This window comes from Lissotriton helveticus, chromosome 9 (genome assembly GCF_964261635.1).
Source record: "Lissotriton helveticus chromosome 9, aLisHel1.1, whole genome shotgun sequence".
NCBI lineage: Eukaryota > Metazoa > Chordata > Amphibia > Caudata > Salamandridae > Lissotriton > Lissotriton helveticus.
In genome coordinates, this window is record NC_136070.1 from 271516828 (window position 1) to 271540304 (window position 23477).

The 23477-nt window shown below is 44.9% G+C and overlaps 1 protein-coding gene across 1 annotated transcript in view; it reads right to left on the reverse strand.

The window, feature by feature from the left end:
- The window catches only part of NOXRED1 (NADP dependent oxidoreductase domain containing 1), a 282269-nt gene that overhangs the window by 155221 nt on the left and 103571 nt on the right, over positions 1-23477 (reverse strand). The window lies entirely within an intron of this gene.

The following is a 23477-nucleotide window of genomic DNA, read 5'->3' on the forward strand; positions in this document are numbered from 1 at the left end:
TTTTCCCCTGTTTCCACTGCATCAATAGAAGACCTTATCTTAAACACCAAGTCAGGCTTTCCAGATGACCCTTGTCCGCCCTCAGTTTTAAAGCTAGTCCCTGACATTATTGCTACCTACCTCTCAGACATATTAAATAATATGTTTAGAACTGGTATCTTTCCATCCCAATGGGAGTGAGCCTCCATCTTGCCTTTATTGAAAAAAGCCAATCTGGATCCCGCGGATCCGGCCAACTACCGACCTATTTTCAGGCTTCCTTTCCCAGCGAAAATAGTAGAGAAAGTAATGAACACTCAATTAAATCAGTTCATCAAGGATTCCAACTGCCTGGACCCTACTTAATTCAGATTCAGATCCGAACATAGTACAGAGACCGCTCTGATCAAGGCCACTGATGAGCTGAAATTCATCCTAGACGAAGGGGGCTCAGCCTTGATACACCGTCTGGAAGCAAAAGGTATAACAAACCTTGCCTTGAAATTACTTTCATCTTACCTGTTAAACAGGGAAAACATAATCATCTTTGACGCCTTCTCATCAAGCTCGTTCAGTTTGCCCTGCGTTGTTCCACAGGGATCCTCTCTTAGTCCGGCTCTTTTCAATTTATATGTCGCAGCCCTTGCCCCCTGCTCGAATTCTTTGGATTCTCCCTCACTTTGTATGCGGACGACACGCAAATCGTGTTATCAGCCTCCAATGATGCCAACCAAACTGGTGTTTGCATACACGATTGTATGAATCGTACTAATGATTGGATGAACAGACACCATCTTAAGCTTAATGCTGGAAAGACTGAGGTGATCTTACTCGGTAACAACTCTAACTTTTGGACTGCCCAGTGCTAGCCTGATGAACCCCCTTCCCGTGCCCACTAAGAAAGCCAAGAGCCTTGGTGTCACGATTGATGACCACTTACTCTTGGGTAATAAAATTAACACAGTGGTCTCCTCCTCATACAATATCTTGAGAGTACTTTAAAAAATGTCTAATATTTCTGCCCATCTCAGTCAGGAAATCAGTTATTTCCCCACCTGTATTATCCAAGATCGATTACTGTAACAGCCTTTACATCAGCTTGCAAGCTCAATATTTGAATAAGTTGCAAATTCTTCAGAATTCAGTGGCCAGACTCCTACTGGACCTACCAAGGCACTACTCGTTTCCTCTGCCCACAAGGATCTCCACTGGCTGACAGTCAAAAACACAATCAAATTTAAGGCCCTCTGCCTGACATACAAAGCCCTCCATGACTCTGGACCCTCCTTTTTGAAGAAAGCTTTGTCATGGTACACTCCCTCAAGAAATCAAAGATCAGCAAGCTCTGTCAGAGTAAATACCATTAAATTAAAAAAATTGACATGGGGTGGCAACAGCTTTGTGGTTAGAGCGGTGACAGCTTGGACTTTTCTTCCACTCAATCTTAGATCAGCTCCTTCCCTATCTCAATTCAGGAAGCTTCTAAAAAATTGGCTTTTCGATCACTAGGTCGTTCCCACTACGCTCATTGCTTACTATTTCAGCGTCAAGACAGCCTCGGTATACGCTGTGCTTTACAAATAATTTAACATAACATAAGATTGAAGAATGTACAGTCAACATTCAGAAACCTCAGTTCTACAGCCAGTCATCCATGCTATCCCTCAACATTTATCAAATCTGTGTGATTCAAACAATACCTTTTCCAAAGCATCAGTCTGATCTTACATCCCCTTAAACATGAACACCCCATATCCCCGTTTTACTAAAATATTCAGTACCATCAACCAGTTGCTCACCAAAACAAAAACAAGCAAAGTCAAGCACCCAGTCGATATCATCAAGCAAATGGCTACCATTCCTACCACTCAGCCACACAAGATATTGAAAAGGATACCCTTCATTAGCATTGCAAAAAGAATAAATAAATAACGATTGCAAAAGAAAAGAAAAAAAGAATACCTTCAAAATGGTCAGACACAAATATTACGTTGACATCTTCATCACCCTCAGAGCCATCACAAACAAAGGTCATTGCAACCCTACAACCATCATACTATCCTGCTGGGGGGTAAGCACTCACTTTGCCTGATGTAAAAAAAAACTTCAACCCCAACAAGCTCACCAAACACTGGTATATACTCCTTATTGGAAAGGTTACTGAGAAAGCAATTGGCATCTAATTGCAAGACCAAATCACTATCAACACAGTTCTACCAGACAGCCAGAATTTAGAAAACCCTGCAGCATTTACACAGCAACTGTTTATGTTGTTGATGATGCCTGTCTCTTCAAAGACAACAGTGCCCCTTTCTCCTGACCTTGCTTGATCTCTCAGCAGCTTTCATTACAAAGGACCATCAAGCATTTATCGTATTTCTATTGTCACCAACTCTTCCAGATGGACAACTTTAAGTCGCTGCTCCTGCCAGTGACTTGCAGAATAGTCAAAGAAATTGTCTTGTATTTGATCTTCAGTTCTGTTTCTAGGTAGATTAAAATTTGTACTTTGCCATAAGGCATCCCATGGTGCCAAAAAACGTAGCTCGGCAAGTTGGCCCCACCTTAGAAGTCCCGCATTTAGTATTGGGGTCTCCAGATTAGCATTCACGCAGTGCGGGGTTCCTGAGGATCTCCAAATTGGTGCTATGCTACTATAATATGAGATTTCTAGAATTCTCTTGATGTGAGTCCATGCTTTACGTGCTGCAATTAATGTCTTGAATTTAATTTTTTGTAAGAATTTGGGACGGCCGAATTTGAATAGGAAATATTTGCCTTCCTCTGCTAGGTTTTTTATTAGAGCTCTATATCGCATTTGCATATCTTGGACGTCCATCAGAAGTCGTCTAGCATTTTTCAAGAAGAAGGCCCAATAATAAAGCTGGAAGTCAGGAAGTGATATTCAGCTTTTGATCTTTTTCTTCCTAAGTTTTTTTCCATAAGATTTTTACATTCTTGCTCCTCTAATAGAAAACTACTAAGTTCTCCATGTCATTTTTTCAACCAAGCTGGTTTAAAATCTAGGGAGAGAGTTAAAAATAAAAAATGATTTTTGTAAGAATCATCATTGTGACTAGGTTTGATCTTCTTAAAATGGAAATCAGGAGGGAGGCCCAGCAATGCAAGAGTTTTTTGGTCTCATTCATCAGTCTTTTGAAGTTAATGTATGTCATTTTTTCCAAGTCCTTCATCACTCGGATTCCTACGTATCTGATTTCTGTTTTATTTAAATGATTAAGTGGGGTCTGTTCCAAGTCATAGTCTCTGTTTTATCTTCGTTGACTAAATATCCAGAGATTTTCCCAAAATGTTCTGCTACTTCGATAATTATCGGCAATGACACCACAGGGTTGCTTGTATAAACTATTAGATCATCTGCATATAGAGCATCTTTTTTAAACCAACCGAGATAACAAAATGGGGGAATTCTTTGTTCTGCTCTGATTTTCATCGCCAACGGCTCTATGTACAGGTTATACAGTAGAGGCGAGAGGGGGCAGCCTTGCTGTGTACCTCAGTTTATACGGAAGCTTGGAGTTAGTGACCCATTTACCAATATCTTTGCTGTAGGGGCGGAATATATACTTTTGATTGCTAAAAGGAAATTGCCTCCCAAACCATTCTGTTCCATTACTTCGTTTAAATAAGGCCAGCTCACTCTATAAAAGGCCTCGGCAGCGTCTACCATTATTATCATTTTTCTTATATTTGTTCATTGAAAATTTCATAGAAAAAAAACAGCAGAGATATCTTGCATTATTACATATCGCACAGAATACCAAGGAGTCCATCTTAACATGCGTACATAACATCAAAGTGGTAATAAAGACAAACACGTCAAACGTCAATAATCAAAGCAGGCACACGGGTAGAAAAGCAGGAATAACCTTAATCAGTAGTGGTAGCCAGCAGGTAGGCAGTGAAGGGGGCCCAAATGTCCCGCCGACAAGATGCACGGGGCAGTTCTACCGCATAACACGCAAGTTGACCACGACAGTATGTTACGTCTTGCAGCCAGTGTGCCAATTTAGGTGCTGGGCGGCCATCCCAGTGCAGTGAGACCCTGCGTTCCGCCAACTGCAGCGCCAGCGCCACAAGTTTGCGGTTCGCAGACTCAACATGCAGGACATGCCCCAACATGCAAACCTTCATGGTACAACCGATCACCTCACCCACCATAACAGATAATGTGGTTGTGCTACTTTTGCACAGGCCCAGGCTAAATGTTGAAAGTCTGCGTTGTCAGCCCCACATCTTTTACAGCAATGAGAGTCTAGCAATCCAAACGTATGCATTTGCACAGGAGTATAATATACCTGATGGACATATTTATAATGAATATGTTTAAGATTACCATTTGCAGCAAGTTGACCTGTTAATCGACAACTCGATTCCCACTCCTTCTCCGTCAGCGGCTGTGGTAGGATGGCATTCCACTTAGCTAGCGAGGCTTCTGCAGATACAGTCTCATCATGCTGAGAGGCTATATATAAGCGTGAGATCAGCTTTGTAGTGTGCAGTGCAGTATACAAAGATTGAAGCGCATCTAGTGTTGGTGGCTCAATTGGGAAAGTGGGATACAACGTTTTCAATGCTGCCCGTAGTCTGCTGTAAATAAATGTCAATATAACTACATTTCCCCCATCCCCCACAAAGTCCTCAAGCTGCAGAAACCGACCATTTGGAAAGATATCCCCATAGTATGTGCCCCAACAGTGTGCATCATTTTTAGTGACCCTACCTCACCAGTCACCGATATATGCATATGATGTACTAAAGGCATCGCCGGTGCATATAGCGGTAGCTTCTTGGCCCGACGTCCCAGTTCTTGCCATGCCGGATATGTAGAGTTCACTGTGTCAATTGCATCTCTTTCTAGAACTGTGGTGTTATTCACTCACTACCATTGCTGTCAGGGGTATTGGATGGGTAGCGCCCGCCTCCACTGCTATTTGTGGTGTATATGGTGGAGCTTTTTGCTAATAATGTGCGTAGTGCGCCTGGGCGTATAGGTAATAAAGTTGCATATCAGGTACAGCAAAACCTCCCATGTTGTACTGCCTTGTTAGTGTCTCCCATTGAACTCTTGGTTGTTTACCCCCTCATACCAATGTGATTAACAACGACCGTAATGTAGAGAAAAGGCGCTGCGTGAGGCTTATAGGTATGTTTACAAAACAATATAAAAACCGTGGCAGCACCACCATTTTGATGAGTGCCACTCTTCCGCAAAGGTAAGTGGCAGCTTGATCCATTTCGCAACCTGGTCTTCTAACCGTGAAATGGCAGCGCCATAGTTGGCTCTGATCACGACCTGAGAGTCCCTATGAGCTCAGACACCTTAATACTTAACTGGCTCAGTCATACATTCTAGAGGACATTCTAACTCAAACGGAACAGTACTGTCCTTCAAGGGGAAGACAATCGACTTATTCCAGTTTATGGCAAGGCCAGAGTACCACTCAAACCTGACATATTCACGAACCAGCCTATCCAGATGCACTGCTGGTTCCCGCACGTACAGGACCATGTCGTCTGCATACAGAGACACTGCCAACGGCCGCGGCAAAAATTGCAGTGCTGCTGCTGCGTGCCTTTGGCGTAGAATGCAGGCTAGGGGTTCCAGAACTAACGCAAAAAGTAAAGGCGTGCCACGCTTAATGGGAATCGCCCCCGAGGTCTGGCCATTAACCCGAATGCGGGCTACAGGGCTAGTGTACAGCAACTTGTTCCAGTTAGTATAGAAGTAGGGAACCCCCATACGATGCAGGACCGCAAACATGTATGTCCACGTGATGGAATCGAATGCCTTCGCGGCATCTAGCAGGACTGTAGCCGCTGACATTTCAGGTTTCAGGAGATGGTGCACCGCAAACAGGGTCCTAAGATTGTGAGCAGTGGAGCGGGCCGGGATAAACCCTGACTGGTCTGGTAAGACCATAACCGATATCAATAGTTTTTATAGCCTGTAGAAGCGGCACCAAGAGATCCACATACTCCTTATAGAACTCTGCCGGGAGCCCATCGGTGCCCGCAGGTTTACCATTTGGCAGTGCTACGATATTGTCCCTAAGCTCACCTACTGTCAACTGATGCATCAGGAAGTCCTGCTGCCCCTGCGACTGCCACACCAAGGCAATATCATCTAAGTATTGAGCAATGTCCTCCTCACTCGCGGTGGGCCTAGCCTCATACATATCCCTATAGTATTGTGTGAACGTGCCAAGTATCCCCGGTGTATCACAATGAGTGTGCTCACCCTCCGTTATGGATTAAATCTGGCAACGCTTGGTCCATGAGTCTGCAACCCTGCTTGCCAAGGCAGGGCCAGGACGTCCCTCTTCCGCATAGTATCAGGCCCGCCACTGTCTGGACATATGTTTCACTTCTTGGTCTGCTAGGTCATTGTATTCAGTAACTTTGGAGCGTATAGAGGTGAGTAAAACCGCGCCAGTTGTCCTTTCCTACTGCCGTTCTAGTTGCCCCAGTTCCATTTCAAGCCGCGCCATTGAGCCGCGGAGCGATTTGAGCACCCCAGCGCCATTGAGCCGCGGAGCGATTTGAGCACCCCAGCTTGTAGGCCCAAGCATACACCCCGTATAGTGACCTTAAAGGCCTCCCATATAGTGCCGAGATTCTGCACAGATCCTACATTTTAAGTAAAATAATTGTTGATAGCCTCACGTACTCCCTCCCTGAACACCAGATCTAACAGTTCAGTGGGTTGCAGGCGCCATTGAAACTGGGGAGGTGTGTAAGTGGGCAGTGTCATAGTGAGTCGTACCGGCGAGCGGTCAGACAGGGTGCGAGTAAGATGCATCACCCCAGTGGTCCGATTGCTAACATCTGTAGTAGTCAATCAATAATCGATACGAGACCATGAATTGTGGTCATATGACTGGCATGTACCCTCCTGTACCCCCAGGTGCCTTAGCCTCCAAACATCTAGTAGGCCTAAAGTGTGCATCCCTGTATGAATCGCTTGAGTGGCTTTTCTTGGCGACGGGGTCGAAAGCAGTGTGGCAGTCAAGGGTCCAATATTGTATTAAAATCCCCCCTACCAATAATTGCAGTAGGTGGCAACTGATAGATTTTGTTTCATAACTCTGCATAGAATCCTGGGTCGTCGATATTCGGCCCATACATGTTGACTATTGTAACCATTTGGCCACACAACTTACCCTGGATGAGCACATAACGGGCATTCTCATCGGTGTCCTCATAGGTGCTAACAAAGTGAACATTCTTTTTAAATAAGACCAAACCCCACGCGCATATGATGAATAGGAGGAGGTGAACCGAAAACCTGCCCATTTGGTGGCTATAGAGGATGCTGCCGTCTTAGTGAGATGTGTTTCCTGTAACAACGCCACCTGTATGTCGTGGAGGTCAAGGTATGCCAGCACCTGCCTAGTTTTCTTTGGATTATTGAGCCCCCGAACATTCCATGTTATCCAGTTCAGTCTACCCTCGGCATTGGTACTCATTGCAACAATGCACCCAGCAAGTTTAACATTTGATCTATGTACGTCAATCATTCGCCAGCTATGTATTCTGTTAATCAAGAACGAGTCTGCAAATAACACCCCAACTAAACCCCCCACCCACCCCAGCATCCCAATCACACTGAGGAAACCCACATAACTGAACAGCCAAATTAAGCCCCCCCACCCAGCCCACAGTAAGCAGCTAATCCACTCACTGTGACCAACTGCAGTTAAGAACTGTGCGGGGAACACCCACTTGGAGGGCCAGTCGCCCAGTCGCCCAAAAGCCCCCTTGATGTAGTAAGGGGGGGTCAAGGCCCACTCAGTGTACTCTCTGCAAATATCCTGCTATCTTATGACCCGTGGTAGGCCGCCGCAAAGGCCCCCAGGCAGGATGCATTGTGTTGCGTCTCTCTCCCCATCCCTGAAGCAACAATATCAAAAACATATATGATCGTCCACAGCAAAAACAGTATCAGCCTCCGTCTATATATCCTTTTTGCTGTACATGAAAGGCAAATTAAGACAGACAGTAGCAATGGAGACCTCTAGTCCCAGTACACTTTACACTATGGTGTCCAGTATAAACAAGTAATGACATTAGTACTACCTCCCAACCTCATTTTCGAACCGATGAGTCATTACAGCAGCGTAGTGACCATTAATAGAGGTGACAACTTTCCACTTTTTACCACTACAGTACCAGTGCAATCTGGGTCGACAGCCAGGCCCTCAGTCTTCGTTGTCCACCTCCTCCCTATCCGCTCTGGCCGATTCTTTACGTTCCAGCTGTTTGATGTAGTGCAGAGCTACTTTCGGAGTCGTAAACAGTTTGGTGTTACCATCATGCTGGATTCGGAGCCGTGCAGGGTAAAGCATGGCGTACTGTATCTTTAGCGCTCGTAGACATTTTTTGACCGCTTGGAATTCACGCCTTGCTTGTTGCACTGCCGTCGTGAAGTCTGGAAATAGTTGAACCTCCATACCTTGGTATTTTGTGGTGCCAGTCTCCCTTGCCAGCCGAAGTGCCGGATCGCGATCCCGATATTTGAGCATCCTGGTGATTATTGGGCGAGGGATGGCCCCCGGGACAGGCCGTGGCACCAAGGATCTATGCGCCTGCTCAACCACCAGCATGTTGGAGACGTTCTCTGCCCCAAACATAGTTTTGAGCATATCCTCAATATATAGCTCCATTTTCCCAACATTGGTGGACTCAGGGACCCCAAGAACGCGTAGATTATTGCGTCAGGACCTGTCTTCTAAGTCCTCATTCTTTGCATTGATTACTGCTAGCAGTTTCTCCATTTGAGTGCAGGATTTAGCAGTGGTGTCTACTTTATCCTCAGCGTTTGAGATTCGCTGCTCGGCCTCCGTCAAACGCACTCCGTGCTTGTCCAGCTTGGACGCCATGCTGTCCATGTGGAGGTTAAGTGTGTCAATCTTGCCATCAATGGTATGCAAGCTCTGTTGCATGGACAGCAACATTCGCTCAAGCTTTCCAGTGCCACTCGCCTCCATGTCAGTCTCCGTGTCTGATGTGGCTTGTTGTGTCGTTTTTTGTGGCGTTTCGATTCAAAAGACAGCTTGGGCTGCACCTGCTTATCTGTTTTTCCCATTGCGACAATGGGGCTGCACAGCCCTCCGATGTACTGCAGGCACGACTTAACCTGGGCTCTGGCCCTGTGGCACTTAGTATCTTCAGGCCAGCAGCTGATAATAACAACTCAATCGTGCTTCCGCCAGGATTGGGACAGCAGCGCTCATAAGGTGCATTCAGCAAAAATTAATAGTCCCCTGGTTGGGCACACCTGACCCCCACCACCTCCAGAGGAAGTCATCAGCACTGCTGCAAAGCGATGTATGATGGCGCCTAAGGGAGGAGATCAAAGGAACAAAGGTGAACAGCGTGCCTCCACAGCCCCGCAAATCAAAGCAGGCACCTCAATGAGCAGCTTGAATTATTTTGAGCCGCCTCAGGGACAGGCAATGTGTGGTAATAGCGGCTGTACTTGACAATCTTTCCCGCCATCCGACGTATGCGTGTGAAAATAGCGGGCGCCGGGAGCGCCGCACTTGACTGCTGAAGTCTATAGCGGGAACGCGCCGGCCACTGCAGCTGATTACAGGGACAGCCAACGTTGTCGAGAAGCCGGAACTCACCCGTGGCGGCTCCCCAGGCAGTGCGGGCACAGGATCACCAAACACGATCCGCTCCTGCTGGCGCCCCCAGAGCCCGCAGCGCCGGAGCCTAGACTCACTCCCCAGGCAGCGCGTGTAATGATTTCCAGGCAGGTTCCGCAGGAGCGTCAGGAATCCGAAGATAATTCCTCAGCCTTCCCCTACGGCCTTCCGACTCTATCAAACACTAGAGTAACGAGAGGCTCGCCAGGGGAAAACAGGGAGACAAAACAAGGAAAGGTTGGGGAAGACAATAGCTTGACTGTAATCTTCTGTGTGAAGTAGCATCAACACTGTAAGGACTTCTGGTGGACGTGGGGCTGAAAGAAATATACAAGCTTTCTAATCCCAGTTTTCATACACATAGAAATGTAACTTATTTCCTGTACACAATCTCTACATACCATGTATGAATTAGGCTAAGCCGCAGAACTGACGTGTAGTAGTTGTAGGTTTCGGCTTGAGCTACTGTCAGTATCCTGTAGAAGGCTCCTAGACGCTTGTCTAAATCAAATGGACTGGACATTAATCCGACGCTAACTCCACTGTCTTGCCTGGAAGCCGTGATTCTGGGTTGGGAAGTAGAAGGTCTGCGTCCCACTCGAGTCCACGCAAGTATCCCCCAAACACACCTTTGATGCTGGCCAGGAACAAATACCGTGAGGGGCCAGCTGATTACAGCCAAGTGAGAAAATGCGAGAAACTGTAATAGGGAACCACCGGATGGCGGAGACAAAGCCCGGCCGCCGGGTGGTCCGCTCATGAAACAAAAACCTAAATACCTAAAAAGGGTCACCCTGTGCCCGGCCGGACGGCGGAGAACAAGCCCGGCCGTCGGGCGGAGCAAGTGAGCAAAGGGATAGATGTTGGGAAAGGTAACTCGGCCGGACGGCGGAGAACAAGCCCGGCCGTCGGGCGGAGCCAGTAAGTGAAGGAATAGAGGTGGGGAAAAGGTAGCCCGGCCGGACGGCGGAGAACAAGCCCGGCCGTCGGGCGGAGCCAGTACTTTGATAAATTGTGCAGTACAAGAGCACAAGTAACGGGGCAAAAATTGGGAGCAGAGAAGAATGCCGAAGGAACGAAGGACGGAGGAATTCCGACTTCACTCGAAAATCGGAACGACCACAGGAAGTCAGGCACGCTGGAACAAGACGGAACAGTGACACTACGGAGCTAGACGCAAGAACGTAAAGCGTCGCTCCAATGTCTCAGGAAACATTTATAGAGGTATCTCTTAAAGGGGCAGTACGTCGGGATTCTCGGGGCATGACAGCGCGGGCCGTACCCGACTCACAGGTCTCACCAGTTGGGCGCCGCAGCAAGGACGCTCCACCACTCGCTTCACTCAGTGGGCCGCAGAGCCGCCACGGTCCCTCCGCTCCGAACCAGCAGCCCCAGCCTGGAGCCCAGCAGTATCTTCTGGCCGGCGGGCACTGATGTCACAAGGCCCAGGTCTCCATCTTCTGCAGGCAGCGTGTTTCCCCGCTGAGAAGCAGATTAGTGCGCAGTAGCCTCACCAATGCAATTCAAAAGGGCAACAACCCGTCGCACAGAGCCAGGGGAACCAGTGCCACCTCAGTTCACCATCGGATTTCGCAGAGAAAGGTAGGATATATGCAGGATTATGGCCCTGACCAGCAGAGCTGCACTAATGTGCGGCCATCTTGCGTCAGGCTCTCTAGCGCCCCCAGCGTCTACCATTATTATAGATAGAGGAACGCCCGTCACAATGGCTGCATCTATTGCACAGATTAAATCATGGGTTAAGTCTGAGAGCTGTCTTTTCTTCATTATTATTATTATTATTATTATTAAAAAAGTTTATAGAGCGCGTAGTCCCCCTGAGGTATCCCAGCGCTGAAAATCCCTACATCTGTGGTTCCGGGGGCGAAAAAAGGGGGGGGGGGAGGACAGCAGATTCAGGAAGAATGAAGGTAGCGTTAAAGGGAACAGGTGAGCTTTCAACCGTTTCCTAAAGCGTAAATAGCTGGGTTCTGTTCTCAAGTCTCGGGGGAGAGCATTCCAGAGGCGAGCGGTGTGGACCGAGAAGCGTCTTCCACCCGAGCGAGCTCATTAAGCCATTCTGGTTTTCATGTATAATTTCTCCCAAAACCTTGTCCAGCCTTTTGGCAAGGATCTCTGTGTAGATTTTATAATCTGCATTGAGCAAGAACATTGGTCTCTATGATTCACATTTTTAGGGTTTTCTCAGGTTTGAGTATCAAGGGTATAACTGCCTCATTCCATGTAAGGGGACGGTGTGTGTGATGCATATATATATATATATATATATATATATATATATATATATATATATATATATATATATATATATATATATATATATATATATATATATATCTTTCATACCATGCTTGTACGATTGGAAGAAGGCGCTGACTCCGTGGGTCTGAATCCAAACTTTTATTCAAGGATCAGTGTCTGCTTAGACGCGTTTCGGCGTTGCCGCCTTGTTCACTACATCTGCATTTCAAACTAGGGCGTTTATATATGCTACACCCCCTGGGCGTGTCTTTCAATTACAGTACAGGTTAGAACTGGAATTTGCCATGGTTACAGTGTGGCTAAACCTGTTTAGAATAATTATTTTACTTTTTACATAATTATTTTGCACATTTTAGACATTTTTTATACATTTTATACCCAGGGCGAGCATTACTTCAGAAATCATTTTCATTTTAAAATTCTTTCACCTGTAACGTTATTCACCAAACCCCTATGTGTCAACATGTGTTTATAATTCAACATATATTTATATATGACCATTTTGTACATACAGCATGTTAATTCACAGCCGAAATAAGGTCATCCTCCAAACCTGTCATATTCATTAGTGAAAACGAAAAAAATGGTAATTACCACACCATGCTACAGTTTCCCACTGTTCTTCCCATGGATGTTCCCCATAAAGGTCCCACAGTGGTAGCCCTTCTGGTTTGCCTGTGTTTCATTGCAATGCTGAAGCCTCGTGTGGACGCTGGGCGCGTGTATAGGACACGAGACAAATTACATCGGAAACGGCTGGCTCGTGCGGTACCCTTCAACATACTGCGATTCCCTGACGGTATGAGAAAGACTGAGTATATATATATATATCAATAGCTTAGCGAGAAAGGGGGTAAGTTCCTCCTACAGAGCTTTATACACTTCATTAGGTAAACTATCAGGACCTGGAGATTTCCCATTTTTAAAGATTTTAATGATCTTATCTATTTCCGGAATGGTGATCGCTTGGTTAAGAGATGCCTGCTGATCTATATCCAGGCAAGGGAGTTTATCCCTTGTTGTAGCCACTCACTAATTTCTGATTGTGTAGCTGCAGTGTCATCAGTATATACATCTTGGAAAAAACTCCAAAATACCTCCCCAATCGTCCGATCTTCCGAAAATCGGCTCTTTGTTGTATTATTCACCACTTCCTTAATTTCTTTCCCAATGTAGTCTTACCTCACCTTCAAAGCTAGCATCTTTCCACACCCTGCACCATACTCGTAATGTGCCAACTTACTAGCCTCCCATCTCTTTTGAACGTTCCTTGCGAGGTAGTCTAATAGAGTATCATTCGTCTCTCTGTATATTAGGCAGCACCTCATTTGTGGAATCATGCGAATGCAGAATATTGGTTATCTTTTCCTGTATTTGATTAATAGTCATTTCATGTTCCTTTAATTTGTTCTTTCCTTCCCTTTTTTATATGCTGCAAAGCTGATGAATTTTCCATGAATATAAGCTTTGTATGCGTCCCATACAATATGTGGGGAGGCTGACTGTTCATTTTGTTTAAAAATGAATACTGTGTCAGCTTTTAAGGTCTTCACTGTTTCTGGGTCTCCTAAGAGGGTTCTATCTAAAGTCCATCTATTCTGCGATGGGAGAATCTCTAAAGACATCTCTAATTTCACTGTGGCATGGTCTGATAGAAGTGTCGGTTGGTGTACTACACTACTGATGTTCTTATTTAGTTTTAGATCTATGAGAAAGAAGTCGATTCTAGAGGAATGGCGAGCTTTTATTCGGAAAAGTGTACCCTCTTTCCTGACCCGCTTTTAATCTCAAGAGGTCTACCAAACCTAAATTCTGTATTAACCGATGTGTATTATCTCTCATTTAAAGTGAATTCACTGATGGTCTAGATGTAGATTTGTCCAGCACTGGATCCAACAATGAATTAAAATCTCCTCCTATGAAGATATGATATTTTGTGTCTAGGAGATATTGATATAATTCTCTAAGTGGTGATGGGTCATCGACATTTGGACCATAGTAGCCCACAAATGCATATCTTATGTTGTGTATTTTAGCAAAGCTTATTAGCCATCTACCCCCTGAATCTGCTGTGGTACTCTCCACCCTAACTTGCACTGAGCTTTTATATATGACCACCTCCCCTTTCACATTACAAGATTGGTTAGTGCATGAAAGGTGAGTGATCTATTTCTTCCTCTCTAGAACTCCCTGCCATTGTTCGCGTCCTAGTTGACATGTACTCTGTGCCCCTGCAGACCTGCATCATAAGTGGCTGTATGTCAGAATTATCGTCTGACCTAAACACTACATCTTAAATTCCTTTTACAAAATGTTGTCTATTTGGTTACAGATTTTTCATTGACTCCAAATCGGTTATTTTTTATAAACGATATGTAGGACACAATATTTTTGTTGGAAGATATTCTGACAATGATATTCTGGTGTAAAACATGTGTGCATCAACATACACACTTTCACAAAGCGCACTGCTCAAAGACCTCTAGGGTTCTGATGCAACTTGTCTATTTTAACTAGACACAGTAAAAGAACCTATTGAAACATAAACCATTGCATATGATCATTCATTATTATGTGATACATGTATAATCTTACAACACAATACATCAACTGTCAGATGTTACATCACATCTTTCCACCATGTGTGTATATGCATAATTCATAATGGCAAGCAAAAACATCCTTCTATGCTTCTTGAGCTTTCCAATGCATTTCGGGCTTACATAAGCCCCTAGTTAGGGGAACTGTAAATAGTATGCACACAACGTGACATTCACCCTTCCTCATTTCCAAAATGTTTCCTTCCAGCTATGCCCAATAACTCTCAGAGTCAGAACATGTTGTCTAGGGCGTAGCCTTTTATTTCCCATCAAACCAGGTAATTCTTCACAGACACATAGGAGAAACCATCCTTTTTGGATATATACAATTATTCATAGCATCATGCTTTAGCCGCATCAACCTGTCAAAGGCATTAAGTACATAATCAGGCACGACATTACTTGAACTTCAGTTTTGGCCGTACACTTAGCGGCAACAACATGTCAAAGGCAGTAAGATAATTAGGCACAACATTACACCTGCACTTGAGCTTGGCCTTACAATGGAACTTGTCCGTCTCATCGCGCCAAGCTCTCCACTCAGCTACGCACATTGCGCCGGCAGGCCCCAATGCGCACAGCAAACAGTTGCATTACTTGACATCCAGGGCACCACATAAAGCACCGGCCCACCGGGGTGCCTGAACACAGGCAGCCTCCCCAAGGTTGTACTCAGTCCATACTTTGCAGGTTAGGGCAGTAGAATCCAGGACCACTGGCAGGTCGGTCCTCCTTTCCGCCTACCCTCAGCAGATGTGGATCCTACCCCTTTCTGGGGTCCCTCCAGACATTGAACTTCCTTTGTTGTGCATCCCCCTTTGTTGTTAACTGTCAGTGCTCCGCCGCAAAGCCTCGTTCTTCTGCCGGGTGGGTGGGTGGTCAACGACGTGCCTCTAATGCTTGCTGGAGGTCTGAGGGGACAAAGAGGCAGACTACTCCCAGGCGCAGCCTTAAATAACCTCCCCTACAATCCTGCACACCCTGCTGACATCACGGTCCCTCCTTACTTGATACACCCCTTTCTTAGCTAACCCATGTGTTGTACTTTTAACGTACACCTACAGGAACAGATACAACATGCTGAATTATTAAACCATAAATACATACAAGAAAAACATCTATTATCCATTAACCTGCAAACATGGCGATGAATGATGTGGGTTTTTTAAAGCATGCCTCAAGGCTCTGTGATACCCCCAAGCACAAACTGTAAAAGTGTGCTACACCCAGCTTATAACCAATCATGCATGTGCTACGTACATCTACTGCCCTTCACCAAGAGATCACAAGAAAAGTAATACTCATAGCTACTGCGCATACCTTAATTGCCAAAAATTCAGTCCAATGGGTGAAGAGATATTCAAGTATAATGTTTACTCGCTGTACAAAAACCAGAAGCAACCAGTTAATCGTCTGTTTCCCCTCATACCGGGAAATGCCACAAACGTAAAATTCCCTACTTACAACAACAGCTGCCGTTGTATCCGTTAAACGCCCAACAATACTCCCACATTCTGTGCGAAGAAAATTAAAAAACAGTATTCATAACTGCAAATCTTCAAGTGCTCCGCATGGATTGCCCAAGTGTAAGAGAACACCTACTGGCAAACAAAAGTGCTCCACAAAGTTTGTGTGTGTAGTCTTATGGCTTCCATAACCCGTTTATTCAAAGTCCGATGTTAAATGCGTGGTGACATATGCGTATCTTGGAAAGTGAAAAAAGACTCACGTTTAGGCCGGTCTGTCGGTCAACAGTTTAGTAATGAGTCACATTTTAATGCACTTCACTATGGTTGTGTTAAGCACATTACTTAGATCATTTTATGGGCAGTCCATGCGTAGCACTTTTTTCAGTTGAAGATTTGCAGTTATAAATACTATTTTTTAATTTTCTTGTATTGTGTTGGAAGTGTTAACGCGGGGTTTCTGGTCACTAGTTATCTTACCAGATCCCTAATCATGTCGACTGAATCGTTGGTACCTGTCATTGAGTAAAAGACAATCTACTACTAGGTTAGTCAATTAGGAACTTAGACCACTCTAAAGAACCACTTACCACTGGGAAAGGTTAAAAAGTTTTATTTCAAAGCCAAAAGTATCTGGAGATACAAACATCTCAGAATAAGATTCAAAAGGTATACAGGTATTAGTACAAAAAGATACTCTCTGAATATTCTTAAACGACAAAAGGAAATTATCAAAACTACTTCAAAGAGCATGAGCGTTGCAAGAATCGCTGTGAGTTGCAACCTGAGAGTCATTTACAGGAAAGGAAAATATAAGTTTAGTCTGTCCCTACACTAGACTAAGTGACATCCCTACTTAACAAGATCTTTACCTAAAAAGGTGTCAGCCGTGGTGACTTCCTAAGAAGATCACGCACTTCTCTTAGTCTCTTCTGTAAATCGGTCTCTTGCGATCAGCCTATCTGCCTACCCAACCGCTTTCTTAGGCTCCCAAAATCATCTGCTCTGCCTCTCCCCCAGGTCGCTTTCCCTAATACAAAATCACATTTCCGATAGGAACGCCCCTCGGGACGCCCCTGACGTGGTACCAATTTCAGCGGCAAAACTCCATGATGATACTCTTCGGGACCCTCGTTAAAGTTGACCTTGGTTCCCAGGCTTCTTCTCCAGTTCGCTGGTACCCCCTGAAATTCCTGAAACCTCCTCCAGGCCTGCGCCAGGCGTCGCTGAACAAAGCTCCATTCATTACGACTGATTAGGACCCCTCGCACCTGCATTCAGACCATCCTACAGTGGGCCTCAAATTCCAGACTCCACCATATCTATAGGCCATAAAACATGTGTAAAACTTTGTGCTTGGTGCCTCTCGACCTCTTCTCTAACGAGCACATTGCAGATCAAAGAAACGACATTATCTGTTCAGGCCTACTTGATTTACATGAAGCGGGTCCCTGCACTCTGAAAACACTTAACTCGATTTAAACAGTATTCTTTAACTAGCACACATTTCTATTATGTAACACATCTATAAAACATATACTTCAATACTATGCCTAATAATACATTTGCACTCTAATGACATTAAAATCCACGTCACTAAAAGTGTAGCAGCATCTTTCGTTTCCTGTGAAATGCCATGTGGCCTACACATTTTCATGGTTTGCAGAATTACATTTCGTTTTCACTTATTCATCTAACGTGTGACTCCAACATCATTTTAACATTTCTACAACCTCTACATTAGTTTTCCACTCTTATATATGCATCTATTCTAATTAAAACAAACACTCATATATTTTCACCATATAAGTTGACACTCTTGTGCAATACAATTTAAACTAACACTACGTGCTTGTAAGTATGGTGTACTTATACATTTTTCAGATTTGTGCTCCCTCAGTCCCCCCTTTGATGACTTTCAGGAGTCATCACCATCAAAACACCATCTCTAAAATGTAGGACCCTTCAAAGTGAGGTCATGGCAGTACCACTTCTTTTCATTGTCTCCAATGCCTTCAGACTCATATATTGTGTATCTTGCATCACCGTTAGTCTTCTCTCCTGTTCTCTCATAGATCTCTGTAACCTGTTTGCTCTATACCACTGATACAGTCGCACCAATCCCCACAAAGTGATTACACAAATCACAATTATGATGATGGGTTTCAATATGTACCAAACGATACCCTTTCCTAGGTTGGCAAACCAACCTCCAACTTTACCCATTCCATGACCTACCTTTTCCCACACATTTATTTTTGTCAGATCCTCAATTTCGTGGTGAATTGCAGTAATGTTTCGTATGTACTTCTCTAGAGGTTTTGAATTGTCTGGAATGTAAGTGCAACATTCCTGGACCTTCAAAGCCTTACAGACTCCGCCCTCCTTGGCTAACAGAACATCTAAAGCAAGTCGGTTCTGAAGAACCATTGCTCTTATCGATTGCATCTCTCCCTCCACCAGCATTAAGGATCTAGCAGTACTGGCAGATAACCTATCTACGACTGTAGTCAATCTTCTAATTTTGATGTCATTCAGTATCAATCCCAAGATAGGGAATGCAGCACCAAATACATCCCCAATTACCTCCTCAGCACCTAGACCTCTCCTCCCTCTTGTTGGTATTCCTCTCTTTGTCGTTTCTAAATTCTCAACATGGTATATTTTGGGGAAGACAATTGCTAAATAGCATGATCCGTACCAATTATCTGGTAGCTTCACATATGCATTTCTTCCACATACAAAATATACATTTGGAATTGCTTGCATCTCTTTCAGAAAATCTTTGGAGTAGTACTCCAATTGGAAAGCATGTTCACAACTGGCTTGACCTACATACAGATTCTCATAATAGGAGTAACTCCTGTGAATGCACAGTTTCCCCCGTTTCTCCTTGTCTAAAGCAATTGGACCAAAGCTACCCTTTCTTTGATGTATCCTTTCTTCCTTAGTCCAATCTGTTTCCCACTGTCCTGAAGCCTTTAGAATCTTCTGCCTCCTGTATCTAGTATCCACCTGCCCTATAAACTTTTTCTCAATTTCTGACATTTGACAAGTCAGATTATTTCTTCGGGCATGTGAAGTATCTAACGTTTTCCATGGAATGAACCATTTCTGTAACCTGTCTTTGCTCTTGTAATAGTCCCACTTATTCAGATGCTTATAATTTGGGACCTCTGGCAATGTCGAGTCAAAATTCGAGAAATAATACTCGAATCCATCTCGTCCATAAAATATGCTCAACAACAAACTACATGTGATTCCATAAGTCAATGGAAGATGATGGTATCTGATACCCTCATCCACAGAAGCTGGTAATTGCATACAAACGTAGCAATTCTTCGCCTCCATGACATCAATGTATTCGTATAATAACTTGGCATAAGCATTTGACTTAAAGTTCCCCTGTGATTCCTCAACATGTAATCTTTTGATCTCAGCATCTAACAAAGCCTTTTCTTTTTCAGTGTTTTCTCCTTTTATCTCAGCAACAGTGATAGTCTTTTGTGTTGGTGCTTTCTTTGTTTCTAATCTTGTCTTTGTTTCATTTTCATGTCCCACTATATATGATACAGTAACTACTAAAACTATAAGAGAAATCACTACCCCTAAAAGTGTGCCAACTATACATTTCGCCCTGCGGTTCGGGTTGCCGGCCTCCATGTTCTCAAACAGTGTAGTTTGGGGTGTTCTTCTAGCACCAGTTTCTCCTTCTCTCCGAACAAAGTCTCTCTCTCGAATAGTGTTTCTTCCTTTGAACACCTGGAAGCTGACAGTTTCCTCCGCAAACAACCTTATAGTCCTGTAGAAATAGACAACCCTAGCCCTTCTCCGTCCGCTAAAAGGAAGTCCCTACCATTTTCTTCTTCCACTCGGCGCTAGGTTATCTTGCAGCAATATTTACAAAGTTCTTTTCAAAAGTCTTTTATTAATCTGAAACTATACGTGTTCCAAGAAGTGCCACCACATCCTCATAAATGTCCATACGAAGAAGTATTCCCTCAAGTATTGGGCATTTCGTACAACAACATGGAAATTCGACTGTCTCTAGGATTATTCTTCTTATTTCACTCAGGACAAGAGGACAAACGAAATTAAGAGTTAATGTTTTTTCAATCTCCACTCCTGGTACTATCAACTCTACATCCACCGTTACAAAGGGGTCCGTTCTGACCAAGATCACTTTCTTCACCTTCCCAGTTCTGCGCCCCTTTGAAGACATCCGCAACAAGGTATTAATCCAAGACAATGAGTGTTCCAAGAACTTCCACTACTCGTTCAAGCATTTCCAAACGAAGAAGAGTTCCCTCCAATATTGGGTATTGTGAACAACAAACCGGAAAATCAACTGTCTCTAAAATCAATTTTCTGATTCCGCTCAGGAGAGGAGGATAGACGATGTTGAGTGTCAGCAATCTTTCGGCCTCCACTCCCAGTAGCAGGAACCTTAATTGCACTGTGATAATTGGTTCAATTCTGATCAGGCTCACTTCCCTGACCCTCCCGGTTCTGTGACCCACGGACATCTGCAACGAGGTAGGTCCAATCAGGAGTAGAGTATCTTCTGTTAGGTACTCGCACCCTCCTTGATCTTCTTGGACCTTCCTGGACTTGATCCTGGGTATCTTCTTCCGGATCCGAGTCTTCAGATATAGGAGCAAGCGTTTCTTCCCGAGCTGACCTTAAGCTTAGCCTCCTCCTTCTTTCCGGCCAGGTGGCTGCTCCACGCCTTGTTCTCCTATTCCTCGTCCTCACACTCGGTTCTTGATCACTCTGGTACTGATCTGTGTCTGAGTCGTATTCACTGCAGCTCTCTCCTTCAGTTGCGTCTTCGGTCTCACTGCCGTCCTGCCTTCCTTCCTCTTCAGGATCAGATGCGTTCCCAACTCCTTCCGACACCCCCACAGCTGATCTGGTCCCCTCTTGGGATTCTTCTTCCACGACTGGACTTTCGTCTGGGAGAGGAGCTGTTTCTTCTAGAGGTGCTGAAACTCTCCGAGTATGGGATGCATGGATCCAATTTGGCAGCCCTCCGCACTTCACCGCGGTATTCGTGATCAGGATTACCTGAAAGGGCCCACGCCAACGTACATCTAGGCAGTTCTTCCGGACGTGCTTCTTGACCAGCACCCAGTCCCCTGGGCACAGATCATGACACAGGTTCCTTGATGATGGAACTTCAGCCGCCTGCACCTGAAGGGACACAGAATGGATGGCGTCAGACAGTCCCTTACAGTAATCCAAGATCAGATAATCTGTAATGTTCAATAAGGCAGCAGTTGGAACAGTGGGAAGTCTCATGGCCCTCCCCATCAGAACCTCGTGTGGGGAGAGACCTGTCCTCCTGTCAGGTGTGCTACGCATGCTCATGAGTACTAAAGGAAGAGCATCTGGCGAACTCAAAGATGTGGATGAACAGACTTTAGCTAGTCGACTCTTCAGGGTGCCATTTACTTGTTCCACAATCCCTGAGGCTTCCGGTCGATAACTACAATGCAGTTTTTGATCGATCTTTAATGCAGAGCACAACATCTTCACAATTTCGCTGTTAAAATGTGTTCCTCTGTCCGATTCCAGAGAGGCAGGCACCCCGAAGCGTGGTATCAACTCCCTGAGCAATAGTTTGGCTACTGTGAGTGTATCGCACCTGCGTGTGGGGTATGCTTCAACCCATCTGGAAAATATGCATACAACCACCAAAACATACCTAAGGCGGTTGATTCTTGGCATTTCAATAAAGTCCAATTGCATTCTATTGAAAGGCTCCCCAGACCTCCCAATGTGTCTCAGTGTAACTGGTGTTCTTTTCCCTATGTTTAACTGTTGGCAGGTAACACATCGCTTGCATACTAATTCTGCCGCTATCCTAAATTTAGGGCAATACCAAGTCTGCCTAAACACTCTCAGCATAGCATCTCTTCCTAGGTGTACTGGACCATGTATTTGTCTTGCCATTGGATTCGCTAGTTCCTCAGGTAACACTGCCCTCCCATCTGCTGAAATCCAAAAATCCATCTCGCTTCTCACGCAACCTGCTATCTCCCATGCCTTTTTCTCTGTTTCAGGTGCGTTCTCCTGCATCACTCTTAAATCCTCCCAAGTGTCTACTGTTTCCAACATCATGCTCAATTCTGTCTTCTCTTCTGCCCCTTCTATTTCTACCTTTGTGAAGGAATAGTCCTGCTCCGCACAATAGCGGGCGACTTCGTCTGCATAACGGTTACCTTGTGACACAAAATCTGTATTCTTAGTGTGAGCTACACACTTTACAATAGCAATGGCAGCTGGACCTTGTAATGCTTCCAACAACAGTCGCACAAATTCTCCATTTCGAATGGGCGAACCAGAAGAGGTCATGTAATCTCTCTGAGACCACAATTGCCCGAAATCGTGAACCACACCGAAACCATATTGGCTGTCAGTGTATATGGTGACTCTCCTTCCGCTACCTGCTATACAGGCACGAGTTAATGCAATGATTTCTGCTACCTGTGCGGAATGTACTCCTTCCAGGCAAGCGGCTTCCACAACTCCAGTAATGGTGCAAACAGCATAAGCTCCTCTCAACCGACCAGTATCATCTCTTAAACATGACCCATCGACAAAGTAAATCTCATCAGGGTCAGACAACGGCTCATCCACAATATCTGGTCTGGGCTTTGTGCATAGTTCAGTCACATCAAGGCAATCGTGGTCTTCACATTCTTCGCCTTCTATTACAGTAGGTAGTGGCATCAATGTAGCAGGATTCAAAACAGAGCATCTTTTGAGGGTCACGTTCTCCGCAGCAAGGATAACTTGCTCGTAGCGCGTGAGCCTGCTATTAGTCAGATGCTGCGTCTTCGTCCTGGTCATTAGCAATTCTACAGAATGTGGTACATACACCACTAACTGGTGTCCCATAACAATACTCTCACACCTCTCAATGCTGACACCCGTTGCAGCAACGGATTTGAGACATCCGGGCAACGCTGCGGCTACCGGATCTAATGTAGCCGAAAAGTAGGCAACTGGTCTACGGGCATTTCCGTGGGTCTGTGCCAAGACTGACAAAGCACATCCCTCTCTCTCACAGCAGTAAAGTGAAAAAGATTTCTCGTAGTCGGGCATCCCCAGAGCCGGAGCACGACACAAGTCGTCTCTCAGCTGCAGGAATGCCACTAGGCATTCATCGTCCCATGGTACCGGATCACTCACCTCCTTGTGCGTCAGTTTCTGTAAGGGCTTTGCTTTCAGTGAAAAGTTAACTATCCACTGTCGACAATAACCAACCATTCCTAGGAACATCCTAACTTCTCTCTGTGTCGTAGGCGCATTCATCTTCATTATCGCCTCAATCCTATCTGGAGACACCTTACGCTTTCCCTTTTCTAACCGGTGCCCCAAATACTGTACTTCTGTCAAACAGTACTGTAACTTGCTCGGAGATACCTTATGTCCATTTTCAGCTAAATGGTTCAACAAGGCAATGGAAT